The sequence below is a fragment of the Falco punctatus genome, assembly GCF_963210335.1.
Source record: "Falco punctatus genome assembly, chromosome: 4".
Lineage (NCBI taxonomy): Eukaryota > Metazoa > Chordata > Aves > Falconiformes > Falconidae > Falco > Falco punctatus.
Window position 1 is genome coordinate 6267009 of NC_137583.1, and position 19618 is coordinate 6286626.

General features: G+C 42.2%; 2 protein-coding genes across 4 annotated transcripts in view; one reads left to right on the forward strand and one right to left on the reverse strand.

Moving 5' to 3' along the window:
- The window catches only part of PRKCD (protein kinase C delta), a 67883-nt gene extending 51623 nt beyond the window's left edge, over positions 1 to 16260 (reverse strand). For 2 of the 3 annotated variants that reach the window (XM_080386259.1, XM_080386257.1), the window contains exon 1: positions 16127 to 16255. The gene's annotated coding sequence lies outside the window, so the exon portion shown is untranslated. Of the gene's footprint in view, positions 1 to 16126 lie in introns of all 3 variants that reach the window. The other variant, XM_080386258.1, reaches the window with a different exon arrangement.
- RFT1 (RFT1 glycolipid translocator homolog) overlaps positions 16116 to 19618 on the forward strand; it is an 82618-nt gene continuing 79115 nt past the window's right edge. The window contains exon 1 of the mRNA XM_080386263.1: positions 16116 to 16240. The gene's annotated coding sequence lies outside the window, so the exon portion shown is untranslated. The remainder of the gene's footprint in view (positions 16241 to 19618) is intronic.

The following is a 19618-nucleotide window of genomic DNA, read 5'->3' on the forward strand; positions in this document are numbered from 1 at the left end:
AGTATCTGGAATTTTTCCTTGAAGACACAAAGTAGTAGATGAGTAATGTGCTAACCCAACAAGTCACCAGGTTTGTCTTTCTCAGGAAGCCCAGCACAACAATCTATGCCTCCTACCTGTTTCTAGTATGGCCTAACCACAAAAATTTAACTCTAATGAGTTAAACTCTAGCAACTCTATTTTACAGACTCACCGTTTACCTCTTTTTCTGATTTTTCTTCAGTAGTATCTGCCCAGACATACAAGTTTTCCTTTAGATAGCCTACAACTTTTAAGAACCAGGCTATGGCAAATCTAAGTCACGGTGACAGAATCCTTCAGGGGGTAGACGCAGCGCTTGCACCTGCCAGGACATCACAGCTGACAACCGAGCGAAACTCAGAACAATCCATCTAAATGAGCCTTGTAGCTTGAAAACTTTTCCTGCTTTTCCAGAGAAACTGGGCAAAGCCACAGGAGACAATCTTTCCACATTCTAAATTGAACAGCAATCAAACTGAACTGCATGATCCTCATTCTCTCGATCATTCACACTGAAGTCAAGAATAATTATTTGAAACAGTACATGTGGCTCTTGACAAAGAGGCACAAGCTTCTTGCAATTGCTGTAATTTTACTGCACCTAAATAAGTCGAACTCTGACAATAACAAGAATATGAACAACAGAAAACAAGTCAGAGGGCAGACAAAAGAGCAAGCTTTATGTTTCATACCAAGCAGCACCAGGAACCTATTCCTTGCTCACAAAGAGCCAGCTCAGAGGCTGAAAGCAAAATTATTAATGTTGTGCTTTCATAGAGAAGAGTCAGGATTTAGCAATAAATATAACCTTGCAAAATGAAGTAAAGCACGTGTTTGCTTGCACTAATCTAAGAGAAGTTTTTTCAATTTGAATCTATGAAAAGTTGTATTAGCCCCTGAGAATAATCAGGACATTGAATGTTTCCACAGGCGCTGGGGGGTGTGTGTGCGTGGAAAGAAAAAAAAAAACCCAACAAAAACCTCACCCCAAAAAAGTAGATCAAAGCATATAGTAAAGCCTCAGCTATCAAACTCTGGAGCCATAACAAAGGCTTTATAATCTAAAAAAGATTAAATGGTTGCCATTTTAGAGTGTTTGTGTGAGTGAGAGATAAATGAGAACATGGTAAAGGTCCAAAATATACCGGCTGAATAAAACCCAATCTGTTACATTTTCCAAGACAACACTCTGCTCTACGAACTGTATTGGAAAAACCATGGTGAGTCTAGCCAATTTTTCCCTGAACAGGAAAACCTCAGCCCTGTATCTCAATGACAAGAAGAGCCAAAGAGTGTAACAAAGACCCTTTCAAACACGGGAAAATCTAAGAAGGACAAAACAGCTCTGTGAAAGAACCAACATTTCTACACCCTAAGACATTTCCAAAGGTGGGGTTTTATAGGAATACGTGACTTTAGTTGTATACCCTTACACTTGACAGTAGTGTCAGATCAGTCCTTTTAAAGTATTTCACTAAATAAAACAAGCGTTAACTGTGACAGACTCAAAATAAAGAACTGTACACACTTGCAGAACCATTTGATCGCAGTACGATTGCTCTGAATTTTACACTGAATATCCACAGCTCTGTTGACTTTACAAAGCAATTTTGAAAGGGGGGGAAAACCTCCAGCTATACACAATTTCTGAATGTCAGCTCACTGTACTACCTCCTATATTGCAAGCTACTGAACAAACACCTATTGAGAAGGTTAATACAAAACTTCAGCAATTAAAAGAAAAATCTTTTAAGTTGCTTCTTGGAAGAGACTCGGGCAAGCAAACTAATTATTGTGACAGATCCTGGAGACATCTGATCGCAAACTGCAGAGGACCTGACCATAGCACAATTTTGTTCAGAAGAAGTGGGGGGGAAAGCACACATTCCCACTCCCTCTGAATGACCGAGACTCCATTTTGGACAAAATACACTTTACCTCATTACATTTTTTCTCTGGATTTTTTACCATCCATTTCTAAATAAACCAGATACTAAAGTAGTACGCATTTTCAGAGACTATCAGTTTGTTTTTTCTCCAAAACTGGGACACCTGTAAACCCAGTAGTTTTTCATATAACAAATTACGGGTACAGAAATATGACTTAATGACTGATCTCAGAAATCCATTAAATTGCTGAACAGTGCTTCCTGCTAGTATTACTATTGGAATTGATTATTTATTTTAATAATGGACTCTCTGTGGAAACATTCTTTCCCAGGAACACAAGCGAATTCCTATCAGTCCCTGGAAGGAATAAAGAGAATCAAAGTAACCCGGTAAAGTTTCTTAAAATCAATTTTTGACTGTTTGCTACTGATACATCCTGACATGACAGAAACCAAGTGTGAAGGAAGAGTGAGCTGGGCAACAGAAAAACAAAGCTTTTTTGAGTATTGTCATTTAAAAGGTTTCACAGCAGACCTTTTTTTGCATAAAATGCCTTTGAAAGACAAAAGTTTTGAACTGCAGCTGGCTTCTCAGCAAAGCACAGAAATAAAAGGCACAGGACAAGAAAGCAGAGCACAGGAATACAAAGTAGAAAAAAGAAAGATCACTTCGAAACAATTCTGCAAAATATGCTCGATTAAGACTGATGTCACCAGAATATGCCATGTGAAAATGTGTTTTAAAATACAGAATTTAAAGTGTCAAATTAATTTCTCTCTTGCTTAAAGCAATATCAAAATTATGTTTTGCTATTTTCAGCCCTTAACAACAAAGGGTTTGGTTGGGTTTTTTTTCCAGAGTTTTGGCAGGGTGGGTGGGCATGACACACATCCCTTACCAGGGTCAATGGTACTGGTTAAAACAATTGTAGCAGAAGGAAAAAGTTGTTGCCTTCATTAACATTTAAATCAAATGGGCTGTTCTGCTAAAGTCAGGGTAATCCCATTCTTGAAACAAAGCCTGCAGCATGAAGTATCAATGTGAGAGTTTACTTATTTCTATGTCAGTGATGGTGCTACTACGCCACCTAAATTATAGCCATACGGAGATCTTCATAAGTACGTCTACAGCAACAGAAAAACTGTTTTAACTGCTCTTAATCTTTTTTTACTCAAATATTGTTTGAAGTCTAGTGAGCCCAAGTAACTCAAGTCACCAATTCCTTCCTGGTATGATGCGCTGTAGAGTATTCCGAGTATGTGTGGGCAAACCAAAGTCTAACAGCAACAGATAAACCTTGATTGTCTTTGCACCAGGAAAAGGCTCTAGGCACGGTGACGTACAGAGGTTTCTGGCTTTTGGTTGGGCTATGAAGTGAAACAGCATTTTGCTTTGCCTGCTGGGTGACTTCTAGCACTGTTAGCACTGGATGTTCTAACAGGATAAAGTTCATCTGCAATCCCTTCTCAGGCCCCCTGACTTCTCTCATAAGTGCAGCTGCAAGCCCCTTATGCTGCTTTAAGACGCTTTAAGTAACATGCCAGCCACATCACTGCTACCAGTTCAACCCTTTCTACTGACCTATAAAGAATGCAATGTTTTGATTTGCACAGTTGAAACACACAACCAAACGTCTTAAAAACAGTTTCAAAGTCAAAGCCTACATTTTTTTTTTTTTTTTTTTTTTTTTTAGTATTATGTATATAGCAACACACGAAAACTCAGAGCCTGGCCAGAGCATTAGTGTTGTGCTTCAAAAGGCCAAGCTTCAACACATAAATGATGCGGGAATCAGCTTAGAAATACATTTATCAAATGCATAGTCAGAGACAACCAGCCTCTGGATTCCTTGATCCGCATTAAAGGAACAGAAGCAATCAGTCTACTCCCTCTTAATACATTGCTCACTAGGAACATTTTTACTTACTTGCAGCTCTTATTATCGCTTAGCTGTAAGAACAAACATTTTCACCACAGGTTATTTATGAATGTCATATGCACCTGATGTCTTGTGGCACTATACATTTGCAAATAAAAAAGCAATTGTACTGTTTGAGTTTGTGGGGAGATGCAACTAACGGACACATGGTGCAAAGGTTCTTTAGTCAACCCGCTCCACCTCCAGCTATCCAACTCAAGTTGAACAAAAATGACAAGTGTTAATTCTATACAGCATGGGAATATTGAGACAAGTTTACGAAAAAATGCTGCAACAGCTGCAGTCACTGCATTGCACATACAGACATAGAGGCCGAGAGGACAGGCTTGTATCTCCCATTCTTTGATCTACAACTTGTGACTCCACCAAACACGCAACAAGGGCTTCCCATAGCTTCTGCCTTCCCTGCTACTGTGTTCCTTCTCCAACGGGAAAGGGTGTTGCTCACTGAGAACCAGAATATGCCTTTCTTACAGTTTATCAGATCAAGCTTTCAGAAGATCCAAAAAGAGAATTTCTGTTTAGCCGAGTGTGAAGATTTGCAAGCTCAGCCAACTATAATCTCAAATAAACACGAGGATGACAAAATGTTGCTATTCTGGTTTTCTGCAATTGCTTCCACAGAGAAGCAGCCAGTATCACAACATGGCTCCAAGTGACACCAAGCAAGAGTCTAACTGGAATCTGTGGAAAGATAAAATGAACCAAAAAGAAATTTTCCAGCTTCTTTTCCAAGATGACAAAACCCTCTCTGTTACTCTGTTCATTTTCTCCCCATCTTATTAACACACCTGTGTGGGCACAAAAGACATGAATTCTTCATGCAGAACCTAACTTCAATGAACAGAAACAGAAAACTTAGAAAGTCTCAAGACTATTTGCTTTTCCCTGAGATGTTGGCAGGAACGCTTACCTCATCTTTGTTCCAGCCTTGATGCAATATTGTACACTGTCAATTACATGGAAATTTCTCCAGTTTCCAACCGAGAAGGGTTCAGGCTGTGTACTGCTAGAAGTGGCTGTTGCTTTGCAGCACATGGCTGAGCTCAGCACGGTCAGATCCTACTGTCGGTCTCCCAGAGGAGAGCTATGGGATGTAAGCCCACCAGATGGCTCAGCACTTGCCCCGCAGGAGATGGGGCTGGCAGCAAGCCATGTAAGATGACAGCCCACAGTGGGGTCCCCCAACCACGCATCCACACATAGGCTATTGCAATAGGAAAAAAAAGGAAAACACTGAAGAAAACGTGATCCAAACGACACAACACATTAGGAGTCAAGCAGAAGCAGAACAATTCTGCTATCCAGTACTGAAGCACTTTTGCTGTCATATCTCTCCGGAGTCCCACATCCAGCTCCAACCATTCCCCCCTCCACTTCCCTCCATTGCTTCATGCATTGAGCACAGATGGTCGACAGAGCTATGCTATGGTATTTCCACACAGGCTTTAAAAGACTTACGAAGTATAGAAACTGATGTACTGCAAAGTGTATCTTTTTAGTAGCTTTGCAGATGTTCTAACAAATTCCTTTGGGAGATTTAATGGTTAAGCAATTCAGTAGGAGTATTAAGCGGACTTTGGAAAGTCAGACCCTGATCAGAAGATCATAAGTCTTCATTTACTTATTGCAGCTTCATCCCCTAGAATTTCAAATAAGAGCTAAAAGACCACAGGAATAACACCAAAAGCACAGAGACACAAACAAGCATGTTTTCAAGTTGCCTTTCACTCTCACTTACTAGGTAGGAGGGTGCTCGTAGTAACTAAAGTAAAACTAAATCCAGCAGAACAAGGATATACATTCTTCCATCTTGGTCTGCCTGCGACACCTTGCCTACAGCAAACGTTTTCAATTACATGAGTCTGGCATGCTTTTTTGTGCTTTTAAGATAAAACACTAGATATGGCTGTCTTTGCTTTGAAGTATTTGAATGCTCACACTACTGCCTTAGCACAGTGGTGGAGAAGCATTAAGTGTTCATCCTAGCTTGGAGAGCTGCTAATTCAAAACAGAGCTGTATGACTCTCCCGGTTTGTCTAAAGCAAACAAAGAAAACATCCCTCTGTTGAGAATCACTCAAAAATTTTTTTAGTACGAGGATCAGCTTACTCACTGGAAACCTGCATGAAGTATTAGCAAAAAAAAAAAAAATCAGATTTCAGAGAGGGGGGTGGCGGGCAGGCCAGGCTGACATATGGACCAAAAGCATAATACAAGTAGATAATTTTTTATCTAGACTAGAAATAACGCTGAAATCCCCCCAAAGCCCCCAATATAAGACTTGTTTGTCAATGGGATGAAGTCTTCATGAATTTAAAAAAACCTCAAGAATTCAAGCATACTATCATTATGCGTGTGTGTGTATAAAAATACTTTTAAATAATTTAGAGCCTTTTCCTCACCACCTATAGAAGTGTACAGCATTTTTCCAGCAAATGTCAATCCAGTAATTGACAGTTAATTTTTTTTTTCCTACTGACTGACTTACATTACAGTCATCACATATGTTATTATAAAGTCTTGTAACAAAAAAAAAAAAAAAAAAAAAAGAGAGAGAAGAAAAAAAGAGTAATTTTCTGTTTGACTGCGTCCCTTTGACAAAACCGAATACATGCTATGTCATGGCTTTCAGCGTATTTTTAGCTTAAGAAAAGATTTCCATTTTAGGTCATTACAGCCAAAGAGTACTGCTGATCAGTAAAATCAGTTTTGTTATCAACCAGATAAAGCTCAGCTCCTTGCTGCTCTGGTAATTAATTTCTCATTTTATTTCATGTGGCCGGAAGGGGTAGAAAGCTTTCTTCCTGGGTATCTTTCCATTTAAGAGTCCTAAATCATTTCACAAGTTTCACCTATCAATCAAGTTGAAATTTGCTCTAACAGCAGCAGCAGAACTTGTATCCACACAAGTGGCAAATCAGTTTATAAGTGTTTCAAATGACTGTGTTTGCAGAAGCTTCTGTATTTAACTACATCAGTGTGAGAACAGACTTAAAGTGGAATGCTACAAATGCTTAGACAAGGCTTAGCTATGATAAGCTGACTCAATTTGGACAAAGCAAAACTGGTGAACTGCATTTATAATAACGTTACCCAATTTAACTAAACATATTTTGGCCTAGCTACATTAAATGCTCATATAAGACCTCATTTTCTTCAGGGAGAAGATGGTGATTGATTGGTGAGTTAGCTATAATCACACGTTATAGAAGATGAACTGCTAGCTCATCCGTATGAAAAGAAATATCATTAAAATAAAGAGTTCTCCAGCTTTTTATGCAGCATTAAATATTTACCCGCAGCAAAAAGCATTGGAAAGTGCTGGGAAAGCCCTATCACTGTTTTAACAGCCTGGAAAGACCACAAAAAAAGAGAAAAATATAGTTCTTCTGAAAGTACATCAAATTATGCTCCATGATCCAAGAACAAGTCTCAACCTGACTTTATGTTTCAGCACTGATGTTCATACTTCTTACAAGTTTTAAAAATAGATTTAACCTAATCTCTAGTACATTTAGAAATGCAGTAATTTATACATTAAAAATGCCTTTATGTTCTCATAAATACATATTTCATTTATGTTTTACTTATATATTCACCAAATGCACTAATGTGCACTTCAGTTAAGCAGTACTTGGAATCTAGTATGCTATTTTAATATACGCTTGAAACTCAACTGTGAATAAGATATATGCTAACTCCATACAAGAAATGTGAGAGTGCTTTTCAGTCAAAATTTGGCCCTTCAAGGAAACAGATATTAGGGTTAGAATATATATTAAATTTCTAAGACTTCTTGTCAAGATTTTCCTTTTAAAAGGAGGAAGAAATGCTACCTGTCGCATTCAAAATCAAAATAGAGATCTGAGAAGTTGAACACATTGCTGCAAGGAGTTAGCAGCTCCCTGCCTCAGAGTTTTGAAATTAGGCTCACACAATGCAAAGCTCTAACGATGGAAAGATTGGGCTCAGTTATTAACTGGTAAGAGAACAAGGAAACAAGCAACAGAACAACACACAAAAAGCAGGAGATTGAAACTTAAAGTGGATTTTGGTCACAACAGGTCCTTTGATTTGTCCTTTCCTCCAACTAGGAGATAAAATCTAAAAGAACTCAACATAAGGAGAGACAATAAAAGCCTGGCCTGTTTTGGCATCTCTTCCCATTCCTTAAATATATATCTATATAAACTTCCAAGCAAATACACATTTCTCTTTGCTTCAACTGCCACCCACTGGAAAAGGAAAGCAACATTAATTCCAAATTGCAATACCCTAAATAGGTCAGAAAACCAATCTGACGGATACTAGTACAGACTGCAATAAAACTCTGGGATTGCCTTGAAAATCTTAGTGGCACTGCTAGAAATAGGCAAGCTAGCAAATTAAACTGAAACAGAAAAGAGAATACAGCAACAGTCCAGAGCTCTGCTTCTCTCCCTGCCCCAGCCTCCAGCCGGCAGGCATGTGGGTTGTGTTGCAGAAGGTTTGGAGAGGAGCTGGAGCTCACGAGGACGAAGCGAGAGTAACGGGGCTGGCAGCACCCCTCCGACAAACGTGCTGCAACAAGGATGAGCAGCATCACGTAGCCTGGCAGTTCTCGTTGCTGCGCACTGCTCCTACTGCACTCCAGGTCTATCTCCATACACGGATTGCTGCTCTTTCTCCCACCTGCTCTTGGCCTTACAGCAGCAATCCATCAGCTTCCTCGCCTAAATGGCAGCTTCAGCATTCCAGCTTTTGCTCATGGGCAATCCCCCATATTCCCTTCAACGGACACATGAAGTGTCTGTGGTGCAAGACGTTGGTGGTGCAGATCCACTAACTTATTAAGCAACAGAGCAACGTGGAAAGGCTCGCTGAAAAAACAGCATAGGCTGCAACAGAGCATTATCATCCACTTTTGATGAAATTCATTCTACCTTTAGATAAAATAAACATAGACTTTGCCCCAAAGTGCTTACCTAGGATAGCAATATGAGATATTTGCATTCAAAAGCATGCATGTCAGATGCAATGACAGCAGTAAAAACAGCATGTGGCACAAATGCATTGAAACTCACCCTTCACTGAAACTGACTGTCCCCCAGATATGCAATTCTGGTGAACCTGTGCTGAGGCTGCGATGGCTCAGCCAGGGAAGTCAGCAATCACAGCTGAGATCATTGGGCAAGCAAACCTGAATGATATGGACACACCCTGGCGCCCTGGAGAAAAAGTCCAACCTCTATTAAAATGAGACCAAATAAACGGGCAGACTTAAGATTCCAGAGATCTTTCCATATTTAAGATATTCTCAAGTGTATATGCAATAAAGCAAGTTTTGCCAACAGAATAGCTACTCTGCAATTATGGATGAGCTGAGAGCTATACATTGATTGCAGATTCCCTCACTGTAAGGCTCTAAGGAAACCAGAGGAAGGAAAAAAACTCCAAGCACCTAATGCAAGCACTGTGGGGATTAACAGACAGACCTATAAATCCTTTGATCCAAATCACACGTTTCTTCAAAAGGGCCTGTAGAAAAAAAAAAAAAAATCTACCAGGAAAAAATACCTGGCAATGTCCCTTCATGAAATTTCTCTTTGGCTGTTGCAAAGGTGAGGAGTCCCATAGCGGAACAGCTTCACTAGACTTGCACAACAGGGGATGCTTCTTTCACCGGGCAGCCAAGGCCAAGATACCTGCCAAAGTTGTAATATTGCTTCCAGTTGTATCTTCTGCAGTTCCCCAATGCCCTTTTTTCCAGGCAGGACACGAGTGCTGTCTACTGACCCCTGGTTTCACCTATCCTTCCCTAACCCCTGTGCTAGGTTTGAAGGAACTAGGTAACTGGGAATGCTGGAGTCTCCTTTTCAGCCGAGAGAATGGGAAATGACGTGTTCAAGTGCTGATGGCTCACTGCATTCAGATCAAAGCAGAAGTGGATGCATTTTAGCTCTTAACCTGAAAGAGTTTAGGTCTGTATTAAGAAGCTCTTGCCCCTGGGATGCTGCTTCTTAGATAAACTTGTCAAACAGAAATCCTAAGTGTCAGCTCCTGTCTGATATTGAGGAACACAAGTAAATGTAATGAGAGAGCTCACATGATTTCCTGACAGACAAATCTACTCAGGATATTTGGCAGTCGGCACCCTCAAGTCATCAGTAAGACTATTGGAGTTCAGTGAAGGCCACAGTCATCGGCCAACAGGCTCACAAGGAAACAGCTAAACTCTTGTTGAGCAATTCACAGCTCAGCATGAACACAGCATTAACGGACCAGCACACGGGATGTGAAGAAACGTAATCATCATTGCTCAGCAAATGCAAGAACCAGACTATTAAAAAAAAAAAAAAACAAAATATAAAAAAAAACCCAAACCAGGTATCTACCAACACTGAAAGCATCTATAATCAAACCTACTCCTTCATGAGCAAAGACACACTAGTGTGACTAAGGGTTTCAGATCCATGTTTTTTTTTTTATTTTATCTATATAAGGAACAGGATTTGTTAGCAAAATGAAAGATCCTGGCAGCACCTACTTGATGCAAGACAGCCATCTGTGCCCTCTTTTGCAGGAATATACATTAAATACATTTTTTGAAATAAGAAAGAATAAATCTTACTTTCACAGGAGTTTTCCAGTAAAATACTCTGACACACATAGTAAGTGAAGCATTTTCTTCAGTTCAGCAAGTGCTAACAAAATCAGTAAGGTACAAAATACTCATTTTGGTTACATAGTCCTGCCAGCAAAATTCAGTCACCCAGAGGCATTATGAAACATATAAAAATCTTGAGACAAAATGTACAGGGCAGTCAGTGTCATATCTTAAACACAACAGTCTTCCAAAGTTACTGCACTGTGTAATTTTATCTTAATTTTCCTTAATTTATTTATCTTAATTTTCCTTGAGAATACAAGTTCAGAGTATATAATGGGCCCTACTTGCTACTGGCTGGACCGTATCTTCCTACCAATTTTTCACACAGAGGGCTTTTTGAAACAGAGGGACTGTTCCTTTTAAGAAAGAAACACAAGATTCCTCTTTTGTTCAAACAAGAATCGAAAACAGTCTCCTAGAAAAGCATAGTTCAGTCATCAAACAATGTGTTAGCAATAGCTTAGCTACACTGCCTAGCTACTCACTGGGGAATTTCCCAAAAAAAGGCAGACTGCAGAAGCCAAGCATAACCTTCAGTTTGGCTGCTAGACATTTTTGATCATCTTTTCAAGGATCTATCTACTAGTTCGAGCATCTAAATCTTAACAAAATCTGCCTATACATTAAAAAAATAAAAAAAGGTTTTACTATCAGAAAGACAGATCTGGTATCACAACCCAAAAATCCTTCTTCCCTTAAGCTGTTCCTCATATTGATTACTGATACATTCAGTGCACTGAAGTAATTAGGTATCATTGGTATGATGAGGAAACAAACACTTAGATTTCAGGAGTCCCTTAGGTAGAAAAAACATGGCAAAGCTTAAACTGCACTTTCTCAAGAAACCAGAGAATATGATAAAGAATTAAATATTACAAACAAGAATTTTATTAGATCTTTAATAAGTAGGTGTTGATTGGGGGCAGAAGGGCAAGATTTGCAAACACTCAGAAAGTAACTTGGCACTTGGGTGCTAAAAAACCACGCCATTTTTGCTGTCATCTCATCATTACAAATTTGTCACACAACAATTAGGCTAAACCAACACAGGTCTGGGCTTTCAGCTCCAAGTCACTAGCATGCACAACTTCATAGCTCAGGGGTGGAGAAAAAAGCTGAGGTGGAAGTTTAGATTTATTGCATATGTTTCAAGATATGCTATGTTTATAGCACGTAGCCAGGATTAAACCAAGTCTATAAATACTTACAATTCATTTATGAGACTGCAAAGGACTAAACATAATGCAAATCAAAGCCATTCATGCAGAAACACGCATCCCATTTTAGAGGTTTTCAGCCACCCAGGAGATGAGAGACAAGATACTAATTCAGACAACTCCTCTGAGCCCAGTGAGGTGGAATGGACTTCAGCCCACATGCACCTCTTCAGAAACGAGAAGCATCCTTACTGTTTGGGAAGAGCTTGCTTTAGCAGGGTCTCTTTACCACAGACACATACAATGCCTAGTGCAACAATACCTTAACCTATTCATTAATCAGTCTCCTAGGAGCTATCCCAGCTCTACTCTCACTACCAATGGGTAAAAGTGAAACCACTCAATTACATCTCAACCAAACAAGACCATAGTTGGCTCACACCTCTAAAGAAAAGCATTAGGAATAGCAGAATAGGAATGTATGTTGCGTATCTGTTTTGTTCTCAAAAGTTGGTAGCACCTTGGAACTCAAAAAAATCTGGTTCTGGGGCATACAGAGAGGTGCTGCTTTTTTTCTCCCCCCCCACCCCCCCCTTTTCTTTCTCTCGAGGTTTGATGGCTGGCTGATCAAATGGGAAGAGATGGCAAGCACACACCCTCTTCCCTTAGCAATCAGGCAAGCACCACAGAAGGCTTACAAGCTTAACATGTAGTTTCATTAAGTTATCTGTAATGGTCACTCTCAGACTTTATGTATTGTGATTATTATCATATGAACACCAACTATGCTTAAATATGCTTAAATAAAGTTTTCCAGATAGAGCATTACACTCAATGGCAAAGAAATTACCAGGAAACACCTTTTCAGTAAGATAATACTGTAAAAAGTATTCTGTGGTTTTATACACTTTCTTAGCTTAAGAAATATTTTTAAAGAATTGATTTTATGGCCTGCCTCTTTGAATTGCAGCTACTGATACACGTCTGTGCTGCAACACGTTCATCTTTTAGACAGAAACTGTCAAATCTATAACCAATCAGAAAAGACCAACCACTAATTTAATAGGTTCAAAACATAACTTACTTCATGGATGTCAGGGCACCCTTCCGTCACTGAAAGGTAGACATAATGTTCCACTTGCATACATTTTAAGGGGAAAAAAAACCCACCCGCCAACAGAAAATAATATGAAGCTCACAGATAAACACATCAGATTTCTGTTCTCTGCATCAGCATTACTTGTAATAACAGACTCTGGTCTAGATCAGACCAGAAATAAATCTTGCACCACTCTTGCCAAGTACAGCTCTGTGAGCTCCCCAGTATTCCTGTGCCAGTTCTCTCATTTCTCTACCCTTCCTGGTGTCTCTGGTAACAGGAGCAGCACACTGGTGCAGCTTCCAGTCATAAAGGCAGTATGTATAATCTAGGTGGCCCTATAGAACTAAAGGCAGTACCCTATGTCCTACAGAGCAGATTCTTGCAAAATTAAATCTCACAAAAGCTAATGAGGTGGCTCTGGCTGACAGAGGTAATGCTCCTTAGGAAAGTGTAAAAACTCCTACAGGTAGAAAGAGTTTAAAATTTATGAATGAAAATGAAAGGCAAAAATTTTAAATGAGAACATAACATAAGTCATTTCAGCACTATTTTGCCAAGGACCATGCTATGGTCCCACCTCCTACAGCAGTGCAGCTGCAGAGCAAGAGGTGATGAAGGGGCTCCTCTTTTTGAGAGCAGCAGCCAGAGCTGAGCTCCAGCTACGGACAGGCAAAGCATCCACAGGGCAGAGGATCTGTGCCTCTGCACAGAAGCACGATGGCAGTGAAATCCTTCAAATGGAAACAAGGGTGGATGGTTAATTTAAACTGTTAGGCTCTGAAGTACTCAATATGACATGAACTTTAATTCTAATGGCTGTGTCTTTTAGACAGCAAAATAGACTGAGAGGCCTGAAAGCTTCTATGCTTTTCCCAAGAAATCAGTTATTTTAATAACATGTGATCTTTCCAGGTTTTATTATTTCCTTGATCTATACAGCGCTAAATAGCCAAGTTCTCCTTGAGACAATCTTCTAAAGATTTCTCTTTAACAAAAGTAGCTACAAGGTTTCCTAAGTTTTCTAGCTTAGAAATAGTTCCTAGCTTAAAATAATTCCTTTTTTACAGAGTATCTTTTCAACTATGCTGTGTGATCAAAAAGTCAAAATTATTATGCTATTTCACTGTTCCATTCAATCAAAAAATTATGATCCTACTGTATAATTATGCCTAATGAAAAGTTAGGTTATAATTCATGAAAATCAAAATGGAAAAAAAGTCTGAGAATGAGCTCTCGTCTGGTGAGAACAATACATCTTCCTGATCAATTATCTCACACACAGTCACTGAGCAGAATTACCTTATGACACATTCATTAACCACACACACACCATATCTGTGTTAACAGAATATAGTTTTCTATATGTTTGTATCAGCCACTGAGTGGCAGCAATTCCTTCATATCTAAATCTGAATGACAAGATGTAGGATGAAAATTTCAAAGCACTGCTAACTCTTAATTCTTTTATGCTACCTCTAAATTCTTTTATGTTTCACATTACATACAACCATACAAATAATAGCTAGTGAAATGCCTTGCTATGTTTCAACTGTTAAACTGTCAAAGTTTCAAAAGTTAGGTACTTCATTCTGATAATCATACTTCCTTAGAATTTTACTATGTTCAATTTTACACAAAGATAACTTTGAGTAAAACTATGTGGATCAAAGAAATTGAAAATGCCAGCATTTAATGATTTCTTATCTAAAGCACAGACCTGCATTTTATTACGAAACCCAACGTGGGGGTGAGAAACTTTAAAAATCATGAAAAATCCAAGTCTGTGTTTTGCAGCCTCATGTTTGCTTCTTTCACCAGTATTTGCAGGTTCCCATAGTAGTGTCACCATGGGGTGACTGAAATGTGTCAGTCCGAAGACAATTATCTAATTTTTTTAATACATCCATTTTCAGGAACTAAAATAAACAGGAAATGCTGCATGTACACTTTTTTAAAAAGATGTTTATGAATTATTGCTTAACCACTTAAGAGGCACTTCATAGTACCTTGTTCAGAAAGCTTTATCGGTTCTACTCGGTTGTAGCTTCCTATTTGATCGGTACAATGCCACCCCGCATTATTTGCTAGGCAGAACACTGAAGAGGTTATTTGCTGGCTTATTACATTGTTAATAGACTAATGACTGTACCAGGCCAAGGCCCAAATAAGATCTAAAAGAAACTAAACACAGAAGTGCATCCAGGATTTTGACACAGAGTATCTGCACAGATGTTAAGCTGTCATTCAGGCTTGAAACCTGTCTCTAAAATTAGGAAAAGATCCCGTGCAGGAATTGATTACCCCCACTGTCTTCCCTGCAGATTCAGCTCTGTTCTGGGAAGCATCCAGCTGCCAAGAGATGGGGCACGGGGCAGTACCATCCTTGCAAATAAATCTGCTGGGCCAGATACACACTCTGCCCTGCGCTACTTGAACAATCTAGAAGCGAAGCAGCACACCAGACAGAGCCCACGAGTAAGCAGATGTCAGACGTAACCACCGAACGCCGCCATTCAATCGTTTTAGTATCTCCTACGCTAACGCAAACAGCAAATCTAGCCATGAAAAGCCGAAAACTGCTTTTTAAGAGATGCACGCCTGGCATGTACACAAAAGCAACAGGCATTCCTGCTCCTTCATTTCTCATTGTCTGTCGCCATTCGGCTGGAAACGCGGCCGTCTGAAAGATCGCGTGTTTTATCTGCTTCGAGCTCACTGTGGTGCGGGAGGCAGAAACAAGAGTATCAACGCGGCTGGGTGGAGGGAGAAAAAAGAAATAAATAGTTGGCGTTATCAAACTTGGCGTTTCTACTACGGGGAAACTCGGTGTTTCTGTGCAGGACCACTCGGTCCCGTCACCTCCTCACCGGGGGCGCAGCCCTCGCCCCCACCCCGCTCATCCCGCCGGGGCCGGACGGGCTGTCCCCGCGCGAGGGGCGAGGGGGCCGGCACCAGCCCCGGCACCGCCAAGCCCGCCGCCGGGCAGGTCTCGGCGGACAAAGCCGGCGGGCGGGCCGGCCCCGAGCTCCCACCGCAGCCCCCCGCCGCGGGGCGCGCAGCCCAACATGGAGGCGCGCCCGAGGAGGAAGCCCCGCAGCGGCCGGCGCCCCGCGGCTGGAGGCTGCCCCGCCGGGAGGCGCTGCCCGGCCCGCCCGCCCCTCACGCCCGCCCCGCCGGGACACACGCCGCAGCGGCGGGTTGAGCCCGGCGGCGGCCGGGCCAGGCGCCCGTCTCCCCGCCGGGAGCCCCACGGAAGCCGGAGGGAGCCCGAGCCCGTATCGCTTCCTCATTCACCCCGCGCCAGGCGGGGCAGGAACTGCCGAGCGGAGGGAGCCCCCGCGCCGGGGGCAGGTACCGGCACTCACCCGCTTCCAGGCGAGCCGTCGGGGGCCGCGGCCGCCGCTGAGTTTCGGGCGCTGTCCCGCGACCGAGCGAGAGCCGGAGGGGAGGGAGCGCGCCGGGGAGCGACTGACTGAGCGGTGAGTGAGCAGCGGGTGCCCCCCGCCGCCGCCACGGCCGGGCCCGGCGCTCCCCGCCCCGCGCTCCCCGCCCCGCGCTCCGCCCACGGGGCGCCACCGCGGGCCCCGCGCTCACCTGCTGCTGCCGCCGCGGCCGCCCCCGCGCCGCCGGCCCCGCCCCGGAGGTGTTGAGGGAGGCGGTGGCGGGCGCAGCCCCGTCCTTTCGCCGCGGCCCCGGCGCCTCCCGCCGCTTCGCTCCCTTGTTCGCGTCGAGAGGCGGTGGCGTGTGGGAGCGCCCGGGCCCTGCGGCAGCGCGGGGAGCCCCGGGCCAGCCGGTCGCCAGCGCAGCGTGCCTCGGCGGGTGGCGGCCGAAGGGCGCCTGGCGCGGCGCCGAGGTGGGGAGGCTGTGGCCGGAGCGGTGTTGGTGCTGCGGGCGCCGGGCCCCGTTTGAGGCGGGGAAATGATTTTTTTAATTTTTCCCCAGAATTGTGGGGTTTGGGGTTTTTTTGGTTTGCTGGTCACCAAGATGTGAAGAGCATCTGGGTATGAGGAGCTGGGCCGGTGAACGCTCAAGCCGGCCCAGGAGCAGCGCATCAGTTTCCTCAGGTGCTTGCTGCACTTTCTGGCATTTATTTTAAATATTTTTTCAGTAGCTTAAAAGTCACGGATGTCATTTTAGCAACGGGGCCAAAGCTGTGTAGCGTAGGCTGCTAGCTGGCAAGTACTGGTGTCGCCTCAGTGCCTTTACTGCAGAGGTGGCCTCTGCTGAAGTGCCCGGAGTTAGTAGCCCTTGTGGGGCCTGTGGGTCGCGGCCAGGGCTCTCTCCCAGCCTGCTCTGCTCCGGCTAATGGGGCTTGTTTTTTCTCGAAGCCTTTGGAGCTACAATCGTCAGTGTTAAAATGAGATGTTTTGGGGATAGGTTGCAGCATGGCAATGCGTGAGGTGTAAGAACCAGCAAAACCACTGCCATGGTCCTGTAGCAATCCAAAGCAGACCTTTGTCATCATTTTTTCGCTCATACAGGTCAGGTGTAATTACTGTCATGTTTTCATCTTCAGTGATCTCATTCTGCCTTAGCTGAAAACGGTGAAGAAACTCCCAGGGGCTTTTTGTGCCTCCGTGGGGCTGTGGTAACCGGGTGTTTCTCCAGGCAGGTGCCAGGCCCTGGCGTGCGGCTGAGGGTGTCAGAGCGTTGCTGGAGGCTGTGACCCAGCTGTTAGATGGCTGCAAAGTCATCTCTAAAAAGCCAGGTTCCACCTGTTGGAGTCTGGCTTCTTTCCAGAGCATTTTTACTTGATATTCATAAGATAACATGGAAGTTCCTCGCCTGTTCTGTCTGACATCCAATCTGAAAGGTTGTAATGTGTATATAAATCAGCCTCGTCAATAGTTCAGTTATATACGGACAGTTCAATTTGAACTTGCCATTACCTGAGAGCTCTGGTGGATATAACGATAATCATAGTTTGGGTGAAAGCAATGGAGCAGCGTTGTCTTGGGTAGTTTCCTTTTTACTTCTGCTGCAAATTATGTAGCATTTTGTACAGATATAGGCTCTTATCACGTCTAAAGAAGTGTGGGCTTTTTTGATTGGAAAATAGAAATATTTTCATGCTTTGGAACAGAACGTAATCTGATTAACTGTAACGCTATAATAAATTGTATGAAGACCCTCATTTAATACTATGTAGATTGCCGTTATGCTGAAACCTGAGGAACTTTATATGCTTGAGCAATTAATGAATGTAGTGTTATAAAAGCAAAACTAAAACTAGTTTGAATAAGAGGCGGGGAAAAAGCAGAAGCTAACTGTGGCCAAGCAGTTTTCCTCATTTCAATACTTCCAGCGAAGTTTGTCAAAACAGAAAGTGCTTTAAAATGCACTTCATTTAATGTCATATTCTTTGGGTATTTAATGGAGTGTAAGTGGTCAGAGAGAGTCCATTTTGGTTTGTGATCTTACCATATAATGTTGCAGTAAGCCATTTGTTAACTACTGATGCGTTTCAATTATTTAGAACATCACTTTAGTCCAGATCTTTCTGAAACAAGTAGTCTTTTCTTGTTTGGACTGTGAAATTTTTGCAAGGCCTAGTGAGATTTGTCTTTGTTCAGTCAGTCAATGGGTTCAAGTTGAGTAAGGATTGAGCAAAGATGTAAAAACTTGATCCACAAGACATAAATGAAGGATCTTCTCAACTAATACACAAATGTGGCTTTAAAAATCTGAGATGTTTCCTGCTACTGAGGCTTCCTTGCTGACTGATTGTTTTCTGTAATTCTACTTTTAAAACTCAGCAGTGCAAAATGTGTGGTAATGCTCTTACACTTGGAGATTGTCTTTCATTAGAATAGATTCTAATGCAGCTCAGAAGGCTTAATTAACATAATTTACAGGCACTGGAGTTGAGAAGGGGGTGAAAATTGGTTCTTACTGAACAGCCTTTAGCAGTGCTTTGTGTCAGCTTCTAGGTAAATAGTAAGGCATGCTGGATTTCATTGAGGTGACAGGCTAACTATTGGAAAATAGAAGGCCGATCACAAAAACTGGGATGTGAAGACGGATGGGGCATTGGGACGTGGGTGTAACTGTCTGTGATCCATTTTTCTGAAATGTGCCTTTAGATATTTTGTTTTAAACCAATTTAACACTGTGGTCTTTCTAAGTTTCGTCTCGAGTAGCTGGATCAACAGCCCAATACCTCACTAACCTATGGTAAAGCTTTGCTTTGGTACAGGAAAAATTTGCAGGGGTAAGAGATGAACTACCAGGGCCTCCTGCAGCTGGATTTCATCTTGAAATTTCCCATCCAGAAAACCTGCTTTGCCTGGGGCTGCTTAATTCTCATCATATGACATGATTATGGTAAGGGGTGATGTGAATTTGAGCCCTTTCAAGTGCATAGATTAAAAAAAAAAAAAAAAAGTGAGAAGAAACTCTCTGCAGCAAATACAAGTGAAATATTTGTAGTGGAAGTTAAGAAGTTGTTCCCTGAAGATTTCAGAGCTAGACTGGTACAGAATTTTCTAAACGTGTGTAATCACCTTTTGTGAGCTGAACCACTGTATCTACAGTACCTGTTACCTCGAGCAAGCAAACCTGATTTTAATTCTGATGGCGGATACATGATTTATGCAAAGATGATTACTTATGCAGAAGTGTCATTTCAGAACAGAAAACAATCATGACTGTTATTGCCAAGTTCTTTTTCACGGCCCTGCTTTGTAACAGGACTTCATTGGTCTTTCTTTCCCAAGCCTAACCACCCAATGCCTGCTCTCGTTTCCTCTTTTCTGATAGTAGTGGGGGTGTGAAAAGGAGAGTCTGGTGGTGATGGGAGTTTCCACCCATTACCTTCTACATGGGTCTGTGGCCTACTGTGTAGATTCACTTTTTGA